The 26,327-nt window shown below is 43.4% G+C and overlaps 20 non-coding genes and 2 pseudogenes across 20 annotated transcripts; all 22 read right to left on the reverse strand.

The window, feature by feature from the left end:
* Positions 1-518: 518 nt before the first annotated feature.
* On the reverse strand, positions 519-637 carry LOC136735569 (5S ribosomal RNA). The gene has a single exon (XR_010811106.1). It is a non-coding gene; the product is annotated as a 5S ribosomal RNA (ribosomal RNA).
* Positions 638-1,692: 1,055 nt separating this feature from the next.
* On the reverse strand, positions 1,693-1,811 carry LOC136735221 (5S ribosomal RNA). The gene has a single exon (XR_010810841.1). It is a non-coding gene; the product is annotated as a 5S ribosomal RNA (ribosomal RNA).
* A 1,066-nt stretch (positions 1,812-2,877) lies between these two features.
* On the reverse strand, positions 2,878-2,996 carry LOC136735967 (5S ribosomal RNA). Its single transcript, XR_010811494.1, has one exon. It is a non-coding gene; the product is annotated as a 5S ribosomal RNA (ribosomal RNA).
* Positions 2,997-4,062: 1,066 nt separating this feature from the next.
* LOC136735104 (5S ribosomal RNA) lies at positions 4,063-4,181 on the reverse strand. Its single transcript, XR_010810727.1, has one exon. It is a non-coding gene; the product is annotated as a 5S ribosomal RNA (ribosomal RNA).
* Positions 4,182-5,222: 1,041 nt separating this feature from the next.
* On the reverse strand, positions 5,223-5,341 carry LOC136735120 (5S ribosomal RNA). The gene has a single exon (XR_010810743.1). It is a non-coding gene; the product is annotated as a 5S ribosomal RNA (ribosomal RNA).
* A 1,054-nt stretch (positions 5,342-6,395) lies between these two features.
* LOC136735285 (5S ribosomal RNA) lies at positions 6,396-6,514 on the reverse strand. The gene has a single exon (XR_010810902.1). It is a non-coding gene; the product is annotated as a 5S ribosomal RNA (ribosomal RNA).
* Positions 6,515-7,580: 1,066 nt separating this feature from the next.
* Positions 7,581-7,699, reverse strand: LOC136735357 (5S ribosomal RNA). The gene has a single exon (XR_010810969.1). It is a non-coding gene; the product is annotated as a 5S ribosomal RNA (ribosomal RNA).
* A 1,056-nt stretch (positions 7,700-8,755) lies between these two features.
* On the reverse strand, positions 8,756-8,874 carry LOC136735190 (5S ribosomal RNA). The gene has a single exon (XR_010810811.1). It is a non-coding gene; the product is annotated as a 5S ribosomal RNA (ribosomal RNA).
* Positions 8,875-9,940: 1,066 nt separating this feature from the next.
* On the reverse strand, positions 9,941-10,059 carry LOC136735344 (5S ribosomal RNA). The gene has a single exon (XR_010810961.1). It is a non-coding gene; the product is annotated as a 5S ribosomal RNA (ribosomal RNA).
* Positions 10,060-11,116: 1,057 nt separating this feature from the next.
* On the reverse strand, positions 11,117-11,235 carry LOC136735982 (5S ribosomal RNA). The gene has a single exon (XR_010811509.1). It is a non-coding gene; the product is annotated as a 5S ribosomal RNA (ribosomal RNA).
* Positions 11,236-12,290: 1,055 nt separating this feature from the next.
* Positions 12,291-12,409, reverse strand: LOC136735415 (5S ribosomal RNA). Its single transcript, XR_010811024.1, has one exon. It is a non-coding gene; the product is annotated as a 5S ribosomal RNA (ribosomal RNA).
* A 1,066-nt stretch (positions 12,410-13,475) lies between these two features.
* On the reverse strand, positions 13,476-13,594 carry LOC136735137 (5S ribosomal RNA). Its single transcript, XR_010810760.1, has one exon. It is a non-coding gene; the product is annotated as a 5S ribosomal RNA (ribosomal RNA).
* Positions 13,595-14,660: 1,066 nt separating this feature from the next.
* LOC136735123 (5S ribosomal RNA) lies at positions 14,661-14,779 on the reverse strand. Its single transcript, XR_010810746.1, has one exon. It is a non-coding gene; the product is annotated as a 5S ribosomal RNA (ribosomal RNA).
* Positions 14,780-15,833: 1,054 nt separating this feature from the next.
* On the reverse strand, positions 15,834-15,952 carry LOC136735412 (5S ribosomal RNA). Its single transcript, XR_010811021.1, has one exon. It is a non-coding gene; the product is annotated as a 5S ribosomal RNA (ribosomal RNA).
* A 1,055-nt stretch (positions 15,953-17,007) lies between these two features.
* LOC136735450 (uncharacterized) lies at positions 17,008-17,116 on the reverse strand (annotated as a pseudogene).
* Positions 17,117-18,182: 1,066 nt separating this feature from the next.
* Positions 18,183-18,301, reverse strand: LOC136735724 (5S ribosomal RNA). The gene has a single exon (XR_010811255.1). It is a non-coding gene; the product is annotated as a 5S ribosomal RNA (ribosomal RNA).
* Positions 18,302-19,367: 1,066 nt separating this feature from the next.
* On the reverse strand, positions 19,368-19,486 carry LOC136735941 (5S ribosomal RNA). Its single transcript, XR_010811468.1, has one exon. It is a non-coding gene; the product is annotated as a 5S ribosomal RNA (ribosomal RNA).
* A 1,056-nt stretch (positions 19,487-20,542) lies between these two features.
* Positions 20,543-20,661, reverse strand: LOC136735818 (5S ribosomal RNA). The gene has a single exon (XR_010811345.1). It is a non-coding gene; the product is annotated as a 5S ribosomal RNA (ribosomal RNA).
* A 1,055-nt stretch (positions 20,662-21,716) lies between these two features.
* LOC136735444 (5S ribosomal RNA) lies at positions 21,717-21,835 on the reverse strand. Its single transcript, XR_010811047.1, has one exon. It is a non-coding gene; the product is annotated as a 5S ribosomal RNA (ribosomal RNA).
* Positions 21,836-22,901: 1,066 nt separating this feature from the next.
* LOC136735191 (5S ribosomal RNA) lies at positions 22,902-23,020 on the reverse strand. The gene has a single exon (XR_010810812.1). It is a non-coding gene; the product is annotated as a 5S ribosomal RNA (ribosomal RNA).
* Positions 23,021-24,075: 1,055 nt separating this feature from the next.
* On the reverse strand, positions 24,076-24,194 carry LOC136735397 (5S ribosomal RNA). The gene has a single exon (XR_010811006.1). It is a non-coding gene; the product is annotated as a 5S ribosomal RNA (ribosomal RNA).
* Positions 24,195-25,249: 1,055 nt separating this feature from the next.
* LOC136735494 (uncharacterized) lies at positions 25,250-25,358 on the reverse strand (annotated as a pseudogene).
* Between the last annotated feature and the right edge of the window lie 969 nt (positions 25,359-26,327).

The following is a 26,327-nucleotide window of genomic DNA, read 5'->3' on the forward strand; positions in this document are numbered from 1 at the left end:
CACAAATCCAGCAGCTCCTGTATTTCAATACACCAGAACCCAATATTATTGGCGAGTCGGGTAGTCCATCATCACAGTTCGAGGGCAGGCATCATTTCAGTAATTTCATCCCGTTGCATTCACATCCGTGCCTTGAATGAGATTGAATGTGATCTTTGCTCTCAAGTATTGTCCCAAGTTTTACACTTTCGTGCTTTGCATGAATGGGAATGGAACCGTGTGTGTTGAATGAGGCTCCTTGTGAGCACTGAACTTTGTCCGGTGGAGTTCCTTTTTGTGTTGCTGTAATTGTGTCATTTCTCGATGAGAAAGATTAGGCAACATTTAGTCACTTCTAGCCATGATGCTCAATTTATTTACGAATGTACACTAGTTACTAGGGACCGTTTACGTTGGAGAACAAGATCTATTGTATGCCTGTGTATTTGGGGAAGTCAAATCTGAAATAATGATGAAATTGCGTGTATCCAAAGTTAAAACTCGTGATTTGTCGCCCTCTGGTGTGTAAAAGATGCAAAAGCTTACAGCACCTGGTATTCCCAGGCGGTCTCCCATCCAAGTACTGACCAGGCCCGAGCCTGCTTAGCTTCCGAGATCGGATGAGATCGGGCGTATTCAGGCTAGTATGGCCGTAAGCCAGAGAGGCTGTCCCTGACGCTCTACTTAAAGGGAAGGCAATATCCGTTTCTGCCGCTCATACTTGCAATTGAACTGTCTCTCTACTCTAAAGTCCGGGACACACCAGCGCGCCGCAGACAGTCCCTGCTAACACGAAACGTTGTGGCAACGTTGTGCGTTAGCTGGGGTGCCACACCAGACCGGAACTATATATTACAAAACGAACACATTGTCTTGATAAAACAGCTGTAATTGAGTGCCTGACACGCCAGTCAAGCGCAATCTTGAGAAGGTGTGCATTTCAGTAAGGATTTCAATTGACATGCAGTATGAAACTGAAAGGAGGTTGCATCACTATGATGCATAACATTGCATGTATTGTATTTTCAAGTGTGTGCATTCATCCTGTTGTCATTTTGTTTTGAAAGCAGAAGAATCATTCAACAGGTTGCTGAGACAAATGTAAACCAGTAAAACATATGAAGAGAAACAAACCTTGAATATAAGTTCAGTTGTTTAAACATTTGACAAACTATGGTGAGGGGGTAAGAAAACACACAAATCCAGCAGCTCCTGTACTTCAATACACCAGAACCCAATATTATTGGCGAGTCGGGTAGTCCATCATCACAGTTCGAGGGCAGGCATAATTTCAGTAATTTCATCCCGTTGCATTCACATCCGTGCCTTGAATGAGATTGAATGTGATCTTTGCTCTCAAGTATGTTCCCAAGTTTTACACTTTCGTGCTTTGCATGAATGGGAATGGAACCGTATGTGTTGAATGAAGCTCCTTGTGAGCACTGAACTTTGTCCGGTGGAGTTCCTTTTTGTGTTGCTGTAATTGTGTCATTTCTCGATGAGAAAGATTAGGCAACATTTAGTCACTTCTAGCCATGATGCTCAATTTATTTACGAATGTACCCTAGTTACTAGGGACCGTTTACGTTGGAGAACAAGATCTATTGTATGCCTGTGTATTTGGGGAAGTCAAATCTGAAATAATGATGAAATTGCGTGTATCCAAAGTTAAAACTCGTGATTTGTCGCCCTCTGGTGTGTAAAAGATGCAAAAGCTTACAGCACCTGGTATTTCCAGGCAGTCTCCCATCCAAGTACTGACCAGGCCCAAGCCTGCTTAGCTTCCGAGATCGGACGAGATCGGGCGTATTCAGGCTAGTATGGCCGTAAGCCAGGGAGGCTGTCCCTGACGCTCTACTTAAAGGGAAGGCAATATCCGTTTCTGCCGTTCATACTTACAGTTGAACTGTCTCTCTACTCTAAAGCCCGGGACACACCAGCGCGCCGCAGACAGTCCCTGCTAACACGCCACGTTGTGGCAACATTGTGGCAACGTTGTGCGTTAGCTGGGGTGCCACACCAGACCGGAACTATATATTACAAAACGAACACATTGTCTTGATAAAACAGCTGTAATTGAGTGCCTGACACGCCAGTCAAGCGCAATCTTGAGAAGGTGTGCATTTCAGTAAGGATTTAAATTGACATGCAGTATGAAACTGAAAGGAGGTTGCATCACTATGATGCATAACATTGCATGTATTGTATTTTCAAGTGTGTGCATTCATCCTGTTGTCATTTTGTTTTGAAAGCAGAAGAATCATTCAACAGGTTGCTGAGACAAATGTAAACCAGTAAAACATATGAAGAGAAACAAACCTTGAATATAAGTTCAGTTGTTTAAACATTTGACAAACTATGGTGAGGGGGTAAGAAAACACACAAATCCAGCAGCTCCTGTATTTCAATACACCAGAACCCAATATTATTGGCGAGTCGGGTAGTCCATCATCACAGTTCGAGGGCAGGCATCATTTCAGTAATTTCATCTTGTTGCATTCACATCCGTGCCTTGAATGAGATTGAATGTGATCTTTGCTCTCAAGTATGTTCCCAAGTTTTACACTTTCGTGCTTTGCATGAATGGGAATGGAACCGTGTGTGTTGAATGAGGCTCCTTGTGAGCACTGAACTTTGTCCGGTGGAGTTCCTTTTTGTGTTGCTGTAATTCTGTCATTTCTCGATGAGAAAGATTAGGCAACATTTAGTCACTTCTAGCCATGATGCTCAATTTATTTATGAATGTACCCTAGTTACTAGGGACCGTTTACATTGGAGAACAAGATCTATTGTATGCCTGTGTATTTGGGGAAGTCAAATCTGAAATAATGATGAAATTGCGTGTATCCAAAGTTAAAACTCGTGATATGTCGCCCTCTGGTGTGTAAAAGATGCAAAAGCTTACAGCACCTGGTATTCCCAGGCGGTCTCCCATCCAAGTACTGACCAGGCCCGAGCCTGCTTAGCTTCCGAGATCGGACGAGATCGGGCGTATTCAGGCTAGTATGGCCGTGAGCTAGGAATGCTGTCCCTGACGCTCTACTTAAAGGGAAGGCAATATCCGTTTCTGCCGTTCATACTTACAGTTGAACTGTCTCTCTACTCTAAAGCCCGGGACACACCAGCGCGCCGCAGACAGTCCCTGCTAACACGCCACGTTGTGGCAACATTGTGGCAACGTTGTGCGTTAGCTGGGGTGCCACACCAGACCGGAACTATATATTACAAAACGAACACATTGTCTTGATAAAACAGCTGTAATTGAGTGCCTGACACGCCAGTCAAGCGCAATCTTGAGAAGGTGTGCATTTCAGTAAGGATTTCAATTGACATGCAGTATGAAACTGAAAGGAGGTTGCATCACTATGATGCATAACATTGCATGTATTGTTTTTACAAGTGTGTGCATTCATCCTGTTGTCATTTTGTTTTGAAAGCAGAAGAATCATTCAACAGGTTGCTGAGACAAATGTAAACCAGTAAAACATATGAAGAGAAACAAACCTTGAATATAAGTTCAGTTGTTTAAACATTTGACAAACTATGGTGAGGGGGTAAGAAAACACACAAATCCAGCAGCTCCTGTATTTCAATACACCAGAACCCAATATTATTGGCGAGTCGGGTAGTCCATCATCACAGTTCGAGGGCAGGCATCATTTCAGTAATTTCATCCCGTTGCATTCACATCCGTGCCTTGAATGAGATTGAATGTGATCTTTGCTCTCAAGTATGTTCCCAAGTTTTACACTTTCGTGCTTTGCATGAATGGGAATGGAACCGTGTGTGTTGAATGAGGCTCCTTGTGAGCACTGAACTTTGTCCGGTGGAGTTCCTTTTTGTGTTGCTGTAATTGTGTCATTTCTCGATGAGAAAGATTAGGCAACATTTAGTCACTTCTAGCCATGATGCTCAATTTATTTACGAATGTACCCTAGTTACTAGGGACCGTTTACATTGGAGAACAAGATCTATTGTATGCCTGTGTATTTGGGGAAGTCAAATCTGAAATAATGATGAAATTGCGTGTATCCAAAGTTAAAACTCGTGATTTGTCGCCCTCTGGTGTGTAAAAGATGCAAAAGCTTACAGCACCTGGTATTCCCAGGCGGTCTCCCATCCAAGTACTGACCAGGCCCGAGCCTGCTTAGTTTCCGAGATCGGACGAGATCGGGCGTATTCAGGCTAGTATGGCCGTAAGCCAGGGAGGCTGTCCCTGACGCTCTACTTAAAGGGAAGGCAATATCCGTTTCTGCCGCTCATACTTACAGTTGAACTGTCTCTCTACTCTAAAGTCCGGGACACACCAGCACGCCGCAGACAGTCCCTGCTAACACGAAACGTTGTGGCAACGTTGTGCGTTAGCTGGGGTGCCACACCAGACCTATGTATTACAAAACGAACACATTGTCTTGATAAAACAGCTGTAATTGAGTGCCTGACACGCCATTCAAGCGCAATCTTGAGAAGGTGTGCATTTCAGTAAGGATTTCAATTGACATGCAGTATGAAACTGAAAGGAGGTTGCATCACTATGATGCATAACATTGCATGTATTGTATTTTCAAGTGTGTGCATTCATCCTGTTGTCATTTTGTTTTGAAAGCAGAAGAATCATTCAACAGGTTGCTGAGACAAATGTAAACCAGTAAAACATATGAAGAGAAACAAACCTTGAATATAAGTTCAGTTGTTTAAACATTTGACAAACTATGGTGAGGGGGTAAGAAATGACACAAATCCAGCAGCTCCTGTATTTCAATACACCAGAAGCCAATATTATTGGCGAGTCGGGTAGTCCATCATCACAGTTCGAGGGCAGGCATCATTTCAGTAATTTCATCCCGTTGCATTCACATCCGTGCCTTGAATGAGATTGAATGTGATCTTTGCTCTCAAGTATGTTCCCAAGTTTTACACTTTCGTGCTTTGCATGAATGGGAATGGAACCGTGTGTGTTGAATGAGGCTCCTTGTGAGCACTGAACTTTGTCCGGTGGAGTTCCTTTTTGTGTTGCTGTAATTGTGTCATTTCTCGATGAGAAAGATTAGGCAACATTTAGTCACTTCTAGCCATGATGCTCAATTTATTTACGAATGTACCCTAGTTACTAGGGACCGTTTACGTTGGAGAACAAGATCTATTGTATGCCTGTGTATTTGGGGAAGTCAAATCTGAAATAATGATGAAATTGCGTGTATCCAAAGTTAAAACTCGTGATTTGTCGCCCTCTGGTGTGCAAAAGCTTACAGCACCTGGTATTCCCAGGCGGTCTCCCATTCAAGTACTGACCAGGCCCGAGCCTGCTTAGCTTCCGAGATCGGACGAGACCGGGCGTATTCAGGCTAGTATGGCCGTAAGCCAGGGAGGCTGTCCCTGACGCTCTACTTAAAGGGAAGGCAATATCCGTTTCTGCCGCTCATACTTGCAGTTGAACTGTCTCTCTACTCTAAAGTCCGGGACACACCAGCGCGCCGTAGACAGTCCCTGCTAACACGAAACGTTGTGGCAACGTTGTGCGTTAGCTGGGGTGCCACACCAGACCGGAACTATATTTTACAAAACGAACACATTGTCTTGATAAAACAGCTGTAATTGAGTGCCTGACACGCCAGTCAAGCGCAATCTTGAGAAGGTGTGCATTTCAGTAAGGATTTCAATTGACATGCAGTATGAAACTGAAAGGAGGTTGCATCACTATGATGCATAACATTGCATGTATTGTATTTTCATGTGTGTGCATTCATCCTGTTGTCATTTTAATTTGAAAGCAGAAGAATCATTCAACAGGTTGCTGAGACAAATTTAACCAGTAAAACATATGAAGAGAAACAAACCTTGAATATAAGTTCAGTTGTTTAAACATTTGACAAACTATGGTGAGGGGGTAAGAAAACACACAAATCCAGCAGCTCCTGTATTTCAATACACCAAAACCCAATATTATTGGCGAGTCGGGCAGTCCATCATCACAGTTCGAGGGCAGGCATCATTTCAGTAATTTCATCCCGTTGCATTCACATCCGTGCCTTGAATGAGATTGAATGTGATCTTTACTCTCAAGTATATTTCCAAGTTTTACACTTTCATGCTTTGCATGAATGGGAATGGAACCGTGTGTGTTGAATGAAGCTCCTTGTGAGCACTGAACTTTGTCCAGTGGAGTTCCTTTTTGTGTTGCTGTAATTGTGTCATTTCTTGATGAGAAAGATTAGGCAACATTTAGTCACTTCTAGCCATGATGCTCAATTTATTTACGAATGTACGCTAGTTACTAGGGACCGTTTACGTTGGAGAACAAGATCTATTGTATGCCTGTGTATTTGGGGAAGTAAAATCTGAAATAATGATGAAATTGCGTGTATCCAAAGTTAAAACTCGTGATTTGTCGCCCTCTGGTGTGTAAAAGATGCAAAAGCTTACAGCACCTGGTATTCCCAGGCAGTCTCCCATCCAAGTACTAACCAGGCCAGAGCCTGCTTAGCTTCTGAGATCGGACGAGATCGGGCGTATTCAGGCTAGTATGGCCGTAAGCCAGAGAGGCTGTCCCTGACGCACTACTTAAAGGGAAGGCAATATCCGTTTCTGCCGCTCATACTTGCAGTTGAACTGTCTCTCTACTCTAAAGTCCGGGACACACCGGCGAAGAAAAGACAGTCCCTGCTAACACGCCACGTTGTGGCAACGTTGTGGCAACGTTGTGCGTTAGCTGGGGTGCCACACCAGACCGGAACTATATTTTACAAAACGAACACATTGTCTTGATAAAACAGCTGTAATTGAGTGCCTGACACGCCAGTCAAGCGCAATCTTGAGAAGGTGTACATTTCAGTAAGGATTTCAATTGACATGCAGTATGAAACTGAAAGGAGGTTGCATCACTATGATGCATAACATTGCATGTATTGTATTTTCAAGTGTGTGCATTCATCCTGTTGTCATTTTGTTTTGAAAGCAGAAGAATCATTCAACAGGTTGCTGAGACAAATGTAAACCAGTAAAACATATGAAGAGAAACAAACCTTGAATATAAGTTCAGTTGTTTAAACATTTGACAAACTATGGTGAGGGGGTAAGAAAACACACAAATCCAGCAGCTCCTGTACTTCAATACACCAGAAGCCAATATTATTGGTGAGTCGGGTAGTCCATCATCACAGTTCGAGGGCAGGCATCATTTCAGTAATTTCATCCCGTTGCATTCACATCCGTGCCTTGAATGAGATTGAATGTGATCTTTGCTCTCAAGTATGTTCCCAAGTTTTACACTTTCGTGCTTTGCATGAATGGGAATGGAACCGTGTGTGTTGAATGAGGCTCCTTGTGAGCACTGAACTTTGTCCGGTGGAGTTCCTTTTTGTGTTGCTGTAATTGTGTCATTTCTTGATGAGAAAGATTAGGCAACATTTAGTCACTTCTAGCCATGATGCTCAATTTATTTACGAATGTACCCTAGTTACTAGGGACCGTTTACATTGGAGAACAAGATCTATTGTATGCCTGTGTATTTGGGGAAGTAAAATCTGAAATAATGATGAAATTGTGTGTATCCAAAGTTAAAACTCGTGATTTGTCGCCCTCTGGTGTGTAAAAGGTGCAAAAGCTTACAGCACCTGGTATTCCCAGGCGGTCCCCCATCCAAGTACCGACCAGGCCCGAGCCTGCTTGGTTTCCGAGATCGGACGAGATCGGGCGTATTCAGGCTAGTATGGCCGTAAGCCAGGGAGGCTGTCCCTGATGCTCTACTTAAAGGGAAGGCAATATCCGTTTCTGCCGTTCATACTTACAGTTGAACTGTCTCTCTACTCTAAAGCCCGGGACACAGCAGCGCGCCGCAGACAGTCCCTGCTAACACGCCATGTTGTGGCAACGTTGTGCGTTAGCTGGGGTGCCACACCAGACCGGAACTATATTTTACAAAAAAAAACACATTGTCTTGATAAAACAGCTGTAATTGAGTGCCTGACACGCCAGTCAAGCGCAATCTTGAGAAGGTGTGCATTTCAGTAAGGATTTCAATTGACATGCAGTATGAAACTGAAAGGAGGTTGCATCACTATGATGCATAACATTGCATGTATTGTATTTTCAAGTGTGTGCATTCATCCTGTTGTCATTTTGTTTTGAAAGCAGAAGAATCATTCAACAGGTTGCTGAGACAAATGTAAACCAGTAAAACATATGAAGAGAAACAAACCTTGAATATAAGTTCAGTTGTTTAAACATTTGACAAACTATGGTGAGGGGGTAATAAAACACACAAATCCAGCAGCTCCTGTATTTCAATACACCAGAACCCAATATTATTGGCGAGTCGGGTAGTCCATCATCACAGCTCGAGGGCAGGCATCATTTCAGTAATTTCATCCCGTTGCATTCACATCCGTGCCTTGAATGAGATTGAATGTGATCTTTGCTCTCAAGTATGTTCCCAAGTTTTACACTTTCGTGCTTTGCATGAATGGGAATGGAACCGTGTGTGTTGAATGAGGCTCCTTGTGAGCACTGAACTTTGTCCGGTGGAGTTCCTTTTTGTGTTGCTGTAATTGTGTCATTACTCGATGAGAAAGATTAGGCAACATTTAGTCACTTCTAGCCATGATGCTCAATTTATTTACGAATGTACCCTAGTTACTAGGGACCGTTTACGTTGGAGAACAAGATCTATTGTATGCCTGTGTATTTGGGGAAGTAAAATCTGAAATAATGATGAAATTGTGTGTATCCAAAGTTAAAACTCGTGATTTGTCGCCCTCTGGTGTGAAAAAGGTGCAGAAGCTTACAGCACCTGGTATTCCCAGGCGGTCTCCCATCCAAGTACTGACCAGACCCGAGCCTGCTTGGCTTCCGAGATCGGACGAGATCGGGCGTATTCAGGCTAGTATGGCCGTAAGCCAGGGAGGCTGTCCCTGACGCTCTACTTAAAGGGAAGGCAATATCCGTTTCTGCCGTTCATACTTACAGTTGAACTGTCTCTCTACTCTAAAGCCCGGGACACACCAGCGCGCTGCAGACAGTCCCTGCTAACACGCCACGTTGTGGCAACGTTGTGGCAACGTTGTGCGTTAGCTGGGGTGCCACACCAGACCGGAACTATATTTTACAAAACGAACACATTGTCTTGATAAAACAGCTGTAATTGAGTGCCTGACTTGCCAGTCAAGCGCAATCTTGAGATGGTGTGCATTTCAGTAAGGATTTCAATTGACATGCAGTATGAAACTGAAAGGAGGTTGCATCACTATGATGCATAACATTGCATGTATTGTATTTTCAAGTGTGTGCATTCATCCTGTTGTCATTTTGTTATGAAAGCACAAGAATCATTCAACAGGTTGCTGAGACAAATGTAAACCAGTAAAACATATGAAGAGAAACAAACCTTGAATATAAGTTCAGTTGTTTAAACAATTGACAAACTATGGTGAGGGGGTAAGAAAACACACAAATCCAGCAGCTCCTGTATTTCAATACACCGGAACCCAATATTATTGGCGAGTCGGGTAGTCCATCATCACAGTTCGAGGGCAGGCATCATTTCAGTAATTTCATCCCGTTGCATTCACATCCGTGCCTTGAATGAGATTGAATGTGATCTTTGCTCTCAAGTATGTTCCCAAGTTTTACACTTTTGTGCTTTGCATGAATGGGAATGGAACCGTGTGTGTTGAATGAGGCTCCTTGTGAGCACTGAACTTTGTCCGGTGGAGTTCCTTTTTGTGTTGCTGTAATTGTGTCATTTCTCGATGAGAAAGATTAGGCAACATTTAGTCACTTCTAGCCATGATGCTCAATTTATTTACGAATGTACCCTAGTTACTAGGGACCGTTTACGTTGGAGAACAAGATCTATTGTATGCCTGTGTATTTGGGGAAGTCAAATCTGAAATAATGATGAAATTGTGTGTATCAAAAGTTAAGACTCGTGATTTGTCGCCCTCTGGTGTGTAAAAGGTGCAAAAGCTTACAGCACCTGGTATTTCCAGGCGGTCTACCATCCAAGTACTGACCAGGCCCGAGCCTGCTTGGCTTCCGAGATCGGACGAGATCGGGCGTATTCAGGCTAGTATGGCTGTAAGCCAGGGAGGCTGTCCCTGACGCTCTACTTAAAGGGAAGGCAATATCCGTTTCTGCCGTTCATACTTACAGTTGAACTGTCTCTCTACTCTAAAGCCCGGGACACACCAGCGCGCCGCAGACAGTCCCTGCTAACACGCCACGTTGTGGCAACATTGTGGCAACGTTGTGCGTTAGCTGGGGTGCCACACCAGACCGGAACTATATATTACAAAACGAACACATTGTCTTGATAAAACAGCTGTAATTGAGTGCCTGACACGCCAGTCAAGCGCAATCTTGAGAAGGTGTGCATTTCAGTAAGGATTTCAATTGACATGCAGTATGAAACTGAAAGGAGGTTGCATCACTATGATGCATAACATTGCATGTATTGTATTTTCAAGTGTGTGCATTCATCCTGTTGTCATTTTGTTTTGAAAGCAGAAGAATCATTCAACAGGTTGCTGAGACAAATGTAAACCAGTAAAACATATGAAGAGAAACAAACCTTGAATATAAGTTCAGTTGTTTAAACATTTGACAAACTATGGTGAGGGGGTAAGAAAACACACAAATCCAGCAGCTCCTGTATTTCAATACACCAGAACCCAATATTATTGGCGAGTCGGGTAGTCCATCATCACAGTTCGAGGGCAGGCATCATTTCAGTAATTTCATCCCGTTGCATTCACATCCGTGCCTTGAATGAGATTGAATGTGATCTTTGCTCTCAAGTATGTTCCCAAGTTTTACACTTTCGTGCTTTGCATGAATGGGAATGGAACCGTGTGTGTTGAATGAGGCTCCTTGTGAGCACTGAACTTTGTCCGGTGGAGTTCCTTTTTGTGTTGCTGTAATTGTGTCATTTCTCGATGAGAAAGATTAGGCAACATTTAGTCACTTCTAGCCATGATGCTCAATTTATTTACGAATGTACCCTAGTTACTAGGGACCGTTTACGTTGGAGAACAAGATCTATTGTATGCCTGTGTATTTGGGGAAGTCAAATCTGAAATAATGATGAAATTGCGTGTATCCAAAGTTAAAACTCGTGATTTGTCGCCCTCTGGTGTGCAAAAGCTTACAGCACCTGGTATTCCCAGGCGGTCTCCCATCCAAGTACTGACCAGGCCCGAGCCTGCTTGGCTTCCGAGATCGGACGAGATCGGGCGTATTCAGGCTAGTATGGCCATAAGCCAGGGAGGCTGTTCCTGACGCTCTACTTAAAGGGAAGGCAATATCCGTTTCTGCCGTTCATACTTACAGTTGAACTGTCTCTCTACTCTAAAGCCCGGGACACACCAGCGCGCCGCAGACAGTCCCTGCTAACACGCCACGTTGTGGCAACGTTGTGCGTTAGCTGGGGTGCCACACCAGACCGGAACTATATTTTACAAAACGAACACATTGTCTTGATAAAACAGCTGTAATCGAGAGCCTGACACGCCAGTCAAGCGCAATCTTGAGAAGGTGTGCATTTCAGTAAGGATTTCAATTGACATGCAGTATGAAACTGAAAGGAGGTTGCATCACTATGATGCATAACATTGCATGTATTGTATTTTCAAGTGTGTGCATTCATCCTGTTGTCATTTTGTTTTGAAAGCAGAAGAATCATTCAACAGGTTTCTGAGACAAATGTAAACCAGTAAAACATATGAAGAGAAACAAACCTTGAATATAAGTTCAGTTGTTTAAACATTTGACAAACTATGGTGAGGGGGTAAGAAAACACACAAATCCAGCAGCTCCTGTATTTCAATACACCAGAACCCAATATTATTGGCGAGTCGGGTAGTCCATCATCACAGTTCGAGGGCAGGCATCATTTCAGTAATTTCATCCCGTTGCATTCACATCCGTGCCTTGAATGAGATTGAATGTGATCTTTGCTCTCAAGTATGTTCCCAAGTTTTACACTTTCGTGCTTTGCATGAATGGGAATGGAACCGTGTGTGTTGAATGAGTCTCCTTGTGAGCACTGAACTTTGTGCGGTGGAGTTCCTTTTTGTGTTGCTGTAATTGTGTCATTTCTTGATGAGAAAGATTAGGCAACATTGAGTCACTTCTAGCCATGATGCTCAATTAATTTACGAATGTACCCTAGTTACTAGGGACCGTTTACGTTGGAGAACAAGATCTATTGTATGCCTGTGTATTTGGGGAAGTAAAATCTGAAATAATGATGAAATTGTGTGTATCCAAAGTTAAAACTCGTGATTTGTCGCCCTCTGGTGTGTAAAAGGTGCAAAAGCTTACAGCACCTGGTATTCCCAGGCGGTCTCCCATCCAAGTACTGACCAGGCCCGAGCCTGCCTGGCTTCCGAGATCGGTCGAGATCAGGCGTATTCAGGCTAGTATGGCCGTAAGCCAGGGAGGCTGTCCCTGACGCTCTACTTAAAGGGAAGGCAATATCCGTTTCTGCCGATCATACTTACAGTTGAACTGTCTCTCTACTCTAAAGCCCGGGACACACCAGCGCGCCGCAGACAGTCCCTGCTAACACGCCACGTTGTGGCAACGTTGTGGCAACGTTGTGCGTTAGCTGGGGTGCCACACCAGACCGGAACTATATTTTACAAAACGAACACATTGTCTTGATAAAACAGCTGTAATTGAGTGCCTGACACGCCAGTCAAGCGCAATCTTGAGAAGGTGTACATTTCAGTAAGGATTTCAATTGACATGCAGTATGAAACTGAAAGGAGGTTGCATCACTATGATGCATAACATTGCATGTATTGTATTTTCAAGTGTGTGCATTCATCCTGTTGTCATTTTGTTTTGAAAGCAGAAGAATCATTCAACAGGTTGCTGAGACAAATGTAAACCAGTAAAACATATGAAGAGAAACAAACCTTGAATATAAGTTCAGTTGTTTAAACATTTGACAAACTATGGTGAGGGGGTAAGAAAACACACAAATCCAGCAGCTCCTGTACTTCAATACACCAGAAGCCAATATTATTGGTGAGTCGGGTAGTCCATCATCACAGTTCGAGGGCAGGCATCATTTCAGTAATTTCATCCCGTTGCATTCACATCCGTGCCTTGAATGAGATTGAATGTGATCTTTGCTCTCAAGTATGTTCCCAAGTTTTACACTTTAGTGCTTTGCATGAATGGGAATGGAACCGTGTGTGTTGAATGAGGCTCCTTGTGAGCACTGAACTTTGTCCGGTGGAGTTCCTTTTTGTGTTGCTGTAATTGTGTCATTTCTTGATGAGAAAGATTAGGCAACATTTAGTCACTTCTAGCCATGATGCTCAATTTATTTACGAATGTACCCTAGTTACTAGGGACCGTTTACGTTGGAGAACAAGATCTATTGTATGCCTGTGTATTTGGGGAAGTCAAATCTGAAATAATGATGAAATTGTGTGTATCAAAAGTTAAAACTCGTGATTTGTCGCCCTCTGGTGTGTAAAAGGTGCAAAAGCTTACAGCACCTGGTATTCCCAGGCGGTCTCCCATCCAAGTACCGACCAGGCCCGAGCCTGCTTGGCTTCCGAGATCGGACGAGATCGGGCGTATTCAGGCTAGTATGGCCGTAAGCCAGGGAGGCTGTCCCTGATGCTCTACTTAAAGGGAAGGCAATATCCGTTTCTGCCGTTCATACTTACAGTTGAACTGTCTCTCTACTCTAAAGCCCGGGACACAGCAGCGCACCGCAGACAGTCCCTGCTAACACGCCACGTTGTGGCAACATTGTGGCAACGTTGTGCGTTAGCTGGGGTGCCACACCAGACCGGAACTATATATTACAAAACGAACACATTGTCTTGATAAAACAGCTGTAATTGAGTGCCTGACACGCCAGTCAAGCGCAATCTTGAGAAGGTGTGCATTTCAGTAAGGATTTCAATTGACATGCAGTATGAAACTGAAAGGAGGTTGCATCACTATGATGCATAACATTGCATGTATTGTATTTTCAAGTGTGTGCATTCATCCTGTTGTCATTTTGTTTTGAAAGCAGAAGAATCATTCAACAGGTTGCTGAGACAAATGTAAACCAGTAAAACATATGAAGAGAAACAAACCTTGAATATAAGTTCAGTTGTTTAAACATTTGACAAACTATGGTGAGGGGGTAAGAAAACACACAAATCCAGCAGCTCCTGTATTTCAATACACCAGAACCCAATATTATTGGCGAGTCGGGTAGTCCATCATCACAGTTCGAGGGCAGGCATCATTTCAGTAATTTCATCCCGTTGCATTCACATCCGTGCCTTGAATGAGATTGAATGTGATCTTTGCTCTCAAGTATGTTCCCAAGTTTTACACTTTCGTGCTTTGCATGAATGGGAATGGAACCGTGTGTGTTGAATGAGGCTCCTTGTGAGCACTGAACTTTGTCCGGTGGAGTTCCTTTTTGTGTTGCTGTAATTGTGTCATTTCTCGATGAGAAAGATTAGGCAACATTTAGTCACTTCTAGCCATGATGCTCAATTTATTTACGAATGTACCCTAGTTACTAGGGACCGTTTACGTTGGAGAACAAGATCTATTGTATGCCTGTGTATTTGGGGAAGTAAAATCTGAAATAATGATGAAATTGCGTGTATCCAAAGTTAAAACTCGTGATTTGTCGCCCTCTGGTGTGTAAAAGATGCAAAAGCTTACAGCACCTGGTATTCCCAGGCGGTCTCCCATGCAAGTACTGACCAGGCCCGAGCCTGCTTAGCTTCCGAGATCGGACGAGATCGGGCGTATTCAGGCTAGTATGGCCGCAAGCCAGTGAGGCTGTCCCTGACGCTCTACTTAAAGGGAAGGCAATATCCGTTTCTGCCGTTCATACTTACAGTTGAACTGTCTCTCTACTCTAAAGCCCGGGACACACCAGCGCGCCGCAGACAGTCCCTGCTAACACGAAACGTTGTGGCAACGTTGTGCGTTAGCTGGGGTGCCACACCAGACCGGAACTATATATTACAAAACGAACACATTGTCTTGATAATACAGCTGTAATTGAGTGCCTGACACGCCAGTCAAGCGCAATCTTGAGAAGGTGTGCATTTCAGTAAGGATTTCAATTGACATGCAGTATGAAACTGAAAGGAGGTTGCATCACTATGATGCATAACATTGCATGTATTGTATTTTCAAGTGTGTGCATTCATCCTGTTGTCATTTTGTTTTGAAAGCAGAAGAATCATTCAACAGGTTGCTGAGACAAATGTAAACCAGTAAAACATATGAAGAGAAACAAACCTTGAATATAAGTTCAGTTGTTTAAACATTTGACAAACTATGGTGAGGGGGTAAGAAAACACACAAATCCAGCAGCTCCTGTATTTCAATACACCAGAACCCAATATTATTGGCGAGTCGGGTAGTCCATCATCACAGTTCGAGGGCAGGCATCATTTCAGTAATTTCATCCCGTTGCATTCACATCCGTGCCTTGAATGAGATTGAATGTTATCATTGCTCTCAAGTACGTTCCCAAGTTTTACACTTTCGTGCTTTGCATGAATGGGAATGGAACCGTGTGTGTTGAATGATGCTCCTTGTGAGCACTGAACTTTGTCCGGTGGAGTTCCTTTTTTGTTGCTGTAATTGTGTCATTTCTTGATGAGAAAGATTAGGCAACATTTAGTCACTTCTAGCCATGATGCTCAATTTATTGACGAATGTACCCTAGTTACTAGGGACCGTTTACGTTGGAGAACAAGATCTATTGTATGCCTGTGTACTTGGGGATGTAAAATCTGAAATAATGATGAAATTGCGTGTATCCAAAGTTAAAACTCGTGATTTGTCGCCCTCTGGTTTGTAAAAGGTGCAAAAGCTTACAGCAACTGGTATTCCCAGGCGGTCTCCCATCCAAGTACTGACGAGGCCCAAGCCTGCTTAGCTTCCGAGATCGGACGAGATCGGGCGTATTCAGGCTAGCATGGCCGTAAGCCAGGGAGGCTGTCCCTGACGCTCTACTTAAAGGGAAGGCAATATCCGTTTCTGCCGCTCATACTTGCAGTTGAACTGTCTCTCTACTCTAAAGTCCGGGACACACCAGCGCGCCGCAGACAGTCCCTGCTAACACGAAACGTTGTGGCAACGTTGTGCGTTAGCTGGGGTGCCACACCAGACCGGAACTATATATTACAAAACGAACACATTGTCTTGATAATACAGCTGTAATTGAGTGCCTGACACGCCAGTCAAGCGCAATCTTGAGAAGGTGTGCATTTCAGTAAGGATTTCAATTGACATGCAGTATGAAACTGAAAGGAGGTTGCATCACTATGATGCATAACATTGCATGTATTGTATTTTCAAGTGTGTGCATTCATCCTGTTGTCATTTTGTTTTGAAAGCAGAAGAATCATTCAACAGGTTGCTGAGACAAATGTAAACCAGTAAAACATATGAAGAGAAACAAACCTTGAATATAAGTTCAGTTGTTTAAACATTTGACAAACTATGGTGAGGGGGTAAGAAAACACACAAATCCAGCTGCTCCTGTATTTCAATACACCAGAACCCAATATTATTGGCGAGTCGGGTAGTCCAACATCACAGTTCGAGGGCAGGCATCATTTCAGTAATTTCATCCCGTTGCATTCACATCCGTGCCTTGAATGAGATTGAATGTGATCTTTGCTCTCAAGTATGTTCCCAAGTTTTACACTTTCGTGCTTTGCATGAATGGGAATGGAACCGTGTGTGTTGAATGAGGCTCCTTGTGAGCACTGAACTTTGTCCGGTGGAGTTCCTTTTTGTGTTGCTGTAATTGTGTCATTTCTCGATGAGAAAGATTAGGCAACATTTAGTCACTTCTAGCCATGATGCTCAATTTATTTACGAATGTACCCTAGTTACTAGGGACCGTTTACGTTGGAGAACAAGATCTATTGTATGCCTGTGTATTTGGGGAAGTCAAATCTGAAATAATGATGAAATTGCGTGTATCCAAAGTTAAAACTCGTGATTTGTCGCCCTCTGGTGTGTAAAAGATGCAAAAGCTTACAGCACCTGGTATTCCCAGGCGGTCTCCCATCCAAGTACTGACCAGGCCCGAGCCTGCTTAGCTTCCGAGATCGGGCGTATTCAGGCTAGTATGGCCGTAAGCCAGGAATGCTGTCCCTGACGCTCTACTTAAAGGGAAGGCAATATCCGTTTCTGCCGTTCATACTTACAGTTGAACTGTCTCTCTACTCTAAAGCCCGGGACACACCAGCGCGCCGCAGACAGTCCCTGCTAACACGCCACGTTGTGGCAACATTGTGGCAACGTTGTGCGTTAGCTGGGGTGCCACACCAGACCGGAACTATATATTACAAAACGAACACATTGTCTTGATAAAACAGCTGTAATTGAGTGCCTGACACGCCAGTCAAGCGCAATCTTGAGAAGGTGTGCATTTCAGTAAGGATTTCAATTGACATGCAGTATGAAACTGAAAGGAGGTTGCATCACTATGATGCATAACATTGCATGTATTGTATTTACAAGTGTGTGCATTCATCCTGTTGTCATTTTGTTTTGAAAGCAGAAGAATCATTCAACAGGTTGCTGAGACAAATGTAAACCAGTAAAACATATGAAGAGAAACAAACCTCGAATATAAGTTCAGTTGTTTAAACATTTGACAAACTATGGTGAGGGGGTAAGAAAACACACAAATCCAGCAGCTCCTGTATTTCAATACACCAGAACCCAATATTATTGGCGAGTCGGGTAGTCCATCATCACAGTTCGAGGGCAGGCATCATTTCAGTAATTTCATCCCGTTGCATTCACATCCGTGCCTTGAATGAGATTGAATGTGATCTTTGCTCTCAAGTATGTTCCCAAGTTTTACACTTTCGTGCTTTGCATGAATGGGAATGGAACCGTGTGTGTTGAATGAGGCTCCTTGTGAGCACTGAATTTTGTCCGGTGGAGTTCCTTTTTGTGTTGCTGTAATTGTGTCATTTCTCGATGAGAAAGATTAGGCAACATTTAGTCACTTCTAGCCATGATGCTCAATTTATTTACGAATGTACCCTAGTTACTAGGGACCGTTTACATTGGAGAACAAGATCTATTGTATGCCTGAGTATTTGGGGAAGTCAAATCTGAAATAATGATGAAATTGCGTGTATCCAAAGTTAAAACTCGTGATTTGTCGCCCTCTGGTGTGTAAAAGATGCAAAAGCTTACAGCACCTGGTATTCCCAGGCGGTCTCCCATCCAAGTACTGACCAGGCCCGAGCCTGCTTAGCTTCCGAGATCAGACGAGATCGGGCGTATTCAGGCTAGTATGGCCGTAAGCCAGGGAGACTGTCCCTGACGCTCTACTTAAAGGGAAGGCAATATCCGTTTCTGCCGTTCATACTTACAGTTGAACTGTCTCTCTACTCTAAAGCCCTGGACACACCAGCGCGCCGCAGACAGTCCCTGCTAACACGCCACGTTGTGGCAGCGTTGTGGCAACGTTGTGCGTTAGCTGGGGTGCCACACCAGACCGGAACTATATATTACAAAACGAACACATTGTCTTGATAAAACAGCTGTAATTGAGTGCCTGACACGCCAGTCAAGCGCAATCTTGAGAAGGTGTGCATTTCAGTAAGGATTTCAATTGACATGCAGTATGAAACTGAAAGGAGGTTGCATCACTATGATGCATAACATTGCATGTATTGTATTTTCAAGTGTGTGCATTCATCCTGTTGTCATTTTGTTTTGAAAGCAGAAGAATCATTCAACAGGTTGCTGAGACAAATGTAAACCAGTAAAACATATGAAGAGAAACAAACCTTGAATATAAGTTCAGTTGTTTAAACATTTGACAAACTATGGTGAGGGGGTAAGAAAACACACAAATCCAGCAGCTCCTGTATTTCAATACACCAGAACCCAATATTATTGGCGAGTCGGGTAGTCCATCATCACAGTTCGAGGGCAGGCATCATTTCAGTAATTTCATCCCGTTGCATTCACATCCGTGCCTTGAATGAGATTGAATGTGATCTTTGCTCTCAAGTATGTTCCCAAGTTTTACACTTTCGTGCTTTGCATGAATGGGAATGGAACCGTGTGTTTTGAATGAGGCTCCTTGTGAGCACTGAACTTTGTCCGGTGGAGTTCCTTTTTGTGTTGCTGTAATTGTGTCATTTCTCGATGAGAAAGATTAGGCAACATTTAGTCACTTCTAGCCATGATGCTCAATTTATTTACGAATGTACCCTAGTTACTAGGGACCGTTTACGTTGGAGAACAAGATCTATTGTATGCCTGTGTATTTGGGGAAGTCAAATCTGAAATAATGATGAAATTGCGTGTATCCAAAGTTAAAACTCGTGATTTGTCGCCCTCTGGTGTGTAAAAGATGCAAAAGCTTACAGCACCTGGTATTCCCAGGCGGTCTCCCATCCAAGTACTGACCAGGCCCGAGCCTGCTTAGCTTCCGAGATCGGACGAGATCGGGCGTATTCAGGCTAGTATGGCAGTAAGCCAGGGAGGCTGTCCCTGACGCTCTACTTAAAGGGAAGGCAATATCCGTTTCTGCCGCTCATACTTACAGTTGAACTGTCTCTCTACACTCATGCCGGGGACACACCAGCGCGCCGCAGACAGTCCCTGCTAACACGCCACGTTGTGGCAACGTTGTGCGTTAGCTGGGGTGCCACACCAGACCGGAACTATATTTTACAAAAAAAAACACATTGTCTTGATAAAACAGCTGTAATTGAGTGCCTGACACGCCAGTCAAGCGCAATCTTGAGAAGGTGTGCATTTCAGTAAGGATTTCAATTGACATGCAGTATGAAAATGAAAGGAGGTTGCATCACTATGATGCATAACATTGCATGTATTGTATTTTCAAGTGTGTGCATTCATCCTGTTGTCATTTTGTTTTGAAAGCAGAAGAATCATTCAACAGGTTGCTGAGACAAATGTAAACCAGTAAAACATATGAAGAGAAACAAACCTTGAATATAAGTTCAGTTGTTTAAACATTTGACAAACTATGGTGAGGGGGTAAGAAATGACACAAATCCAGCAGCTCCTGTATTTCAATACACCAGAAGCCAATATTATTGGCGAGTCGGGTAGTCCATCATCACAGTTCGAGGGCAGGCATCATTTCAGTAATTTCATCCCGTTGCATTCACATCCGTGCCTTGAATGAGATTGAATGTGATCTTTGCTCTCAAGTATGTTCCCAAGTTTTACACTTTCGTGCTTTGCATGAATGGGAATGGAACCGTGTGTGTTGAATGAGGCTCCTTGTGAGCACTGAACTTTGTCCGGTGGAGTTCCTTTTTGTGTTGCTGTAATTGTGTCATTTCTTGATGAGAAAGATTAGGCAACATTTAGTCACTTCTAGCCATGATGCTCAATTTAGTTACGAATGTACCCTAGTTACTAGGGACCGTTTACGTTGGAGAACAAGATCTATTGTATGCCTGTGTATTTGGGGAAGTAAAATCTGAAATAACGATGAAATTGTGTGTATCCAAAGTTAAAACTCGTGATTTGTCGCCCTCTGGTGTGTAAAAGGTGCAAAAGCTTACAGCACCTGGTATTCCCAGGCGGTCTCCCATCCAAGTACTGACCAGGCCCGAGCCTGCTTGGCTTCCGAGATCGGACGAGATCGGGCGTATTCAGGCTAGTATGGCCGTAAGCCAGGTAGGCTGTCCACGACGCTCTACTTAAAGGGAAGGCAATATCCGTTTCTGCCGTTCATACTTACAGTTGAACTGTCTCTCTACTCTAAAGCCCGGGCCACACCAGCGCGCCGCAGACAGTCCCTGCCAACACGCCACGTTGTGGCAACGTTGTGCGTTAGCTGGGGTGCCACTGCAGACCGGAACTATATTTTACAAAACGAACACATTGTCTTGATAAAACAGCTGTAATTGAGTGCCTGACACGCCAGTCAAGCGCAATCTTGAGAAGGTGTGCATTTCAGTAAGGATTTCAATTGACATGCAGTATGAAACTGAAAGGAGGTTGCATCACTATGATGCATAACATTGCATGTATTGTATTTTCAAGTGTGTGCATTCATCCTGTTGTCATTTTGTTTTGAAAGCAGAAGAATCATTCAACAGGTTGCTGAGACAAATGTAAACCAGTAAAATATATGAAGAGAAACAAACCTTGAATATAAGTTCAGTTGTTTAAACATTTGACAAACTATGGTGAGGGAGTAAGAAAACACACAAATCCAGCAGCTCCTGTATTTCAATACACCAGAACCCAATATTATTGGCGAGTCGGGTAGTCCATCATCACAGTTCGAGGGCAGGCATCATTTCAGTAATTTCATCCCGTTGCATTCACATCCGTGCCTTGAATGAGATTGAATGTGATCTTTGCTCTCAAGTATGTTCCCAAGTTTTACACTTTCGTGCTTTGCATGAATGGGAATGGAACCGTGTGTGTTGAATGAGTCTCCTTGTGAGCACTGAACTTTGTGCGGTGGAGTTCCTTTTTGTGTTGCTGTAATTGTGTCATTTCTTGATGAGAAAGATTAGGCAACATTGAGTCACTTCTAGCCATGATGCTCAATTAATTTACGAATGTACCCTAGTTACTAGGGACCGTTTACGTTGGAGAACAAGATCTATTGTATGCCTGTGTATTTGGGGAAGTAAAATCTGAAATAATGATGAAATTGTGTGTATCCAAAGTTAAGACTCGTGATTTGTCGCCCTCTGGTGTGTAAAAGGTGCAAAAGCTTAAAGCACCTGGTATTCCCAGGTGGTCTCCCATCCAAGTACTGACCAGGCCCGAGCCTGCCTGGCTTCCGAGATCGGTCGAGATCGGGCGTATTCAGGCTAGTATGGCCGTAAGCCAGGGAGGCTGTCCCTGACGCTCTACTTAAAGGGAAGGCAATATCCGTTTCTGCCGTTCATACTTACAGTTGAACTGTCTCTCTACTCTAAAGCCCGGGACACACCAGCGCGCCGCAGACAGTCCCTGCTAACACGCCACGTTGTGGCAACGTTGTGGCAACGTTGTGCGTTAGCTGGGGTGCCACACCAGACCGGAACTATATTTTACAAAACGAACACATTGTCTTGATAAAACAGCTGTAATTGAGTGCCTGACACGCCAGTCAAGCGCAATCTTGAGAAGGTGTGCATTTCAGTAAGGATTTCAATTGACATGCAGTATGAAACTGAAAGGAGGTTGCATCACTATGATGCATAACATTGCATGTATTGTATTTTCAAGTGTGTGCATTCATCCTGTTGTCATTTTGTTTTGAAAGCAGAAGAATCATTCAACAGGTTGCTGAGACAAATGTAAACCAGTAAAACATATGAAGAGAAACAAACCTTGAATATAAGTTCAGTTGTTTAAACATTTGACAAACTATGGTGAGGGGGTAAGAAAACACACAAATCCAGCAGCTCCTGTATTTCAATACACCAGAACCCAATATTATTGGCGAGTCGGGTAGTCCATCATCACAGTTCGAGGGCAGGCATCATTTCAGTAATTTCATCCCGTTGCATTCACATCCGTGCCTTGAATGAGATTGAATGTGATCTTTGCTCTCAAGTACGTTCCAAAGTTTTACACTTTCGTGCTTTGCATGAATGGGAATGGAACCGTGTGTGTTGAATGAGACTCCTTGTGAGCACTGAACTTTGTCCGGTGGAGTTCCTTTTTGTGTTGATGTAATTGTGTCATTTCTCGATGAGAAAGATTAGGCAACATTTAGTCACTTCTAGCCATGATGCTCAATTTATTTACGAATGTACCCTAGTTACTAGGGACCGTTTACGTTGGAGAACAAGATCTATTGTATGCCTTTGTATTTGGGGAAGTAAAATCTGAAATAATTATGAAATTGTGTGTATCCAAAGTTAAAACTCGTGATTTGTCGCCCTCTGGTGTGTAAAAGGTGCAGAAGCTTACAGCACCTGGTATTCCCAGGCGGTCTCCCATCCAAGTACTGACCAGACCCGAGCCTGCTTGGCTTCCGAGATCGGACGAGATCGGGCGTATTCAGGCTAGTATGGCCGTAAGCCAGGGAGGCTGTCCCTGACGCTCTACTTAAAGGGAAGGCAATATCCGTTTCTGCCGCTCATACTTGCAGTTGAACTGTCTCTCTACTCTAAAGTCCGGGACACACCAGCGCGCCGCAGACAGTCCCTGCTAACACGAAACGTTGTGGCAACGTTGTGCGTTAGCTGGGGTGCCACACCAGACCGGAACTATATTTTACAAAACGAACACATTGTCTTGATAATACAGCTGTAATTGAGTGCCTGACACGCCAGTCAAGCGCAATCTTGAGAAGGTGTGCATTTCAGTAAGGATTTCAATTGATATGCAGTATGAAACTGAAAGGAGGTTGCATCACTATGATGCATAACATTGCATGTATTGTATTTTCAAGTGTGTGCATTCATCCTGTTGTCATTTTGTTTTGAAAGCATAGGAATCATTCAACAGGTTGCTGAGACAAATGTAAACCAGTAAAACATATGAAGAGAAACAAACCTTGAATATAAGTTCAGTTGTTTAAACATTTGACAAACTATAGTGAGGGGGTAAGAAAACACACAAATCCAGCAGCTCCTGTATTTCAATACACCAGAACCCAATATTATTGGCGAGTCAGGTAATCCATCATCACAGTTCGAGGGCAGGCATCATTTCAGTAATTTCATCCCATTGCATTCACATCCGTGCCTTGAATGAGATTGAATGTGATCTTTGTTCTCAAGTATGCTCCCAAGTTTTACACTTTCGTGCTTTGCATGAATGAAAATGGAACCGTGTGTGTTGAATGAGGCTCCTTGTGAGCACTGAACTTTGTCCGGTGGAGTTCCTTTTTGTGTTGCTGTAATTGTGTCATATCTTGATGAGAAAGATTAGGCAACATTTAGTCACTTCTAGCCATGATGCTCAATTTATTTACGAATGTACGCTAGTTACTAGGGACCGTTTACGTTGGAGAACAAGATCTATTTAATGCCTGTGTATTTGGGGAAGTAAAATCTGAAATAATGATGAAATTGTGTGTATCCAAAGTTAAAACTCGTGATTTGTCGCCCTCTGGTGTGTAAAAGGTGCAAGAGCTTACAGCACCTGGTATTCCCAGGCGGTCTCCCATCCAAGTACTGACCAGGCCCGAGCCTGCTTGGCTTCCGAGATCGGACGAGATCGGGCATATTCAGGATAGTATGGCCGTAAGTCAGGGAGGCTGTCCCTGACGCTCTACTTAAAGGGAAGGAAATATCCGTTTCTGCTGTTCATACTTGCAGTTGAACTGTCTCTCTACTCTAAAGCCCGGGACACAGCAGCGCGCCGCAGACAGTCCCTGCTAACACGCCACGTTGTGGCAACATTGTGCGTTAGCTGGGGTGCCACACCAGACCGGAACTATATTTTACAAAACGAACACATTGTCTTGATAAAACAGCTGTAATTGAGTGCCTGACACGCCAGTCAAGCGCAATCTTGAGAAGGTGTGCATTTCAGTAAGGATTTCAATTGACATGCAGTATGAAACTGAAAGGAGGTTGCATCACTTTGATGCATAACATTGCATGTATTGTATTTTCAAGTGTGTGCATTCATCCTGTTGTCATTTTGTTTTGAAAGCAGAAGAATCATTCAACAGGTTGCTGAGACAAATGTAAACCAGTAAAACATATGAAGAGAAACAAACCTTGAATATAAGTTCAGTTGTTTAAACATTTGACAAACTATGGTGAGGGGGTAAGAAAACACACAAATCCAGCAGCTCCTGTATTTCAATACACCAGAACCCAATATTATTGGCGAGTCAGGTAATCCATCATCACAGTTCGAGGGCAGGCATCATTTCAGTAATTTCATCCCGTTGCATTCACATGCGTGCCTTGAATGAGATTGAATGTGATCTTTGCTCTCAAGTATGTACCCAAGTTTTACACTTTCGTGCTTTGCATGAATGGGAATGGAACCGTGTGTGTTGAATGATGCTCCTTGTGAGCACTGAACTTTGTCCGGTGGAGTTCCTTTTTGTGTTGCTGTAATTGTGTCATTTCTTGATGAGAAAGATTAGGCAACATTTAGTCACTTCTAGCCATGATGCTCAATTTATTTACGAATGTACGCTGTTTACTAGGGACCGTTTACGTTGGAGAACAAGATCTATTGTATGCCTGTGTATTTGGGGAAGTCAAATCTGAAATAATGATGAAATTGCGTGTATCCAAAGTTAAAACTCGTGATTTGTCGCCCTCTGGTGTGTAAAAGATGCAAAAGCTTACAGCACCTGGTATTCCCAGGTGGTCTCCCATCCAAGTACTGACCAGGCCCGAGCCTGCTTAGCTTCCGAGATCGGACGTATTCAGGCTAGTATGGCCGTAAGCCAGGGAGGCTGTCCCTGACGCACTACTTAAAGGGAAGGCAATATCCGTTTCTGCCGCTCATACTTGCAGTTGAACTGTCTCTCTACTCTAAAGTCCGGGACACACCAGCGCGCCGCAGACAGTCCCTGCTAACATGCCACGTTGTGGCAACATTGTGCGTTAGCTGGGGTGCCACACCAGACCGGAACTATATTTTACAAAACGAACACATTGTCTTGATAAAACAGCTGTAATTGAGTGCCTGACACGCCAGTCAAGCGCAATCTTGAGAAGGTGTGCATTTCAGTAAGGATTTCAATTGACATGCAGTATGAAACTGAAAGGAGGTTGCATCACTATGATGCATAACATTGCATGTATTGTATTTTCAAGTGTGTGCATTCATCCTGTTGTCATTTTGTTTAAAAAGCAGAAGAATCATTCAACAGGTTGCTGAGACAATTGTAAACCAGTAAAACATATGAAGAGAAACAAACCTTGAATATAAGTTCAGTTGTTTAAACATTTGACAAACTATGGTGAGGGGGTAAGAAAACACACAACCAGCAGCTTCTGTATTTCAATACACCAGAACCCAATTTTATTGGCGAGTCGGGTAGTCCATCATCACAGTTCGAGGGCAGGCATCATTTCAGTAATTTCATCCCGTTGCATTCACATCCGTGCCTTGAATGAGATTGAATGTGATCTTTACTCTCAAGTATATTCCCAAGTTTTACACTTTCGTGGTTTGCATGAATGGGAATGGAACCGTGTGTGTTGAATGAGGCTCCTTGTGAGCACTGAACTTTGTCCAGTGGAGTTCCTTTTTGTGTTGCTGTAATTTTGTCATTTCTTGATGAGAAAGATTAGGCAACATTTAGTCACTTCTAGCCATGATGCTCAATTTATTTATGAATGTACACTAGTTACTAGGGACCGTTGACGTTGGAGAACAAGATCTATTGTATGCCTGTGTATTTGGGGAAG

Source organism: Amia ocellicauda, unplaced genomic scaffold (assembly GCF_036373705.1).
Source record: "Amia ocellicauda isolate fAmiCal2 unplaced genomic scaffold, fAmiCal2.hap1 HAP1_SCAFFOLD_41, whole genome shotgun sequence".
In the NCBI taxonomy this organism is placed as follows: Eukaryota; Metazoa; Chordata; class Actinopteri; order Amiiformes; family Amiidae; genus Amia; species Amia ocellicauda.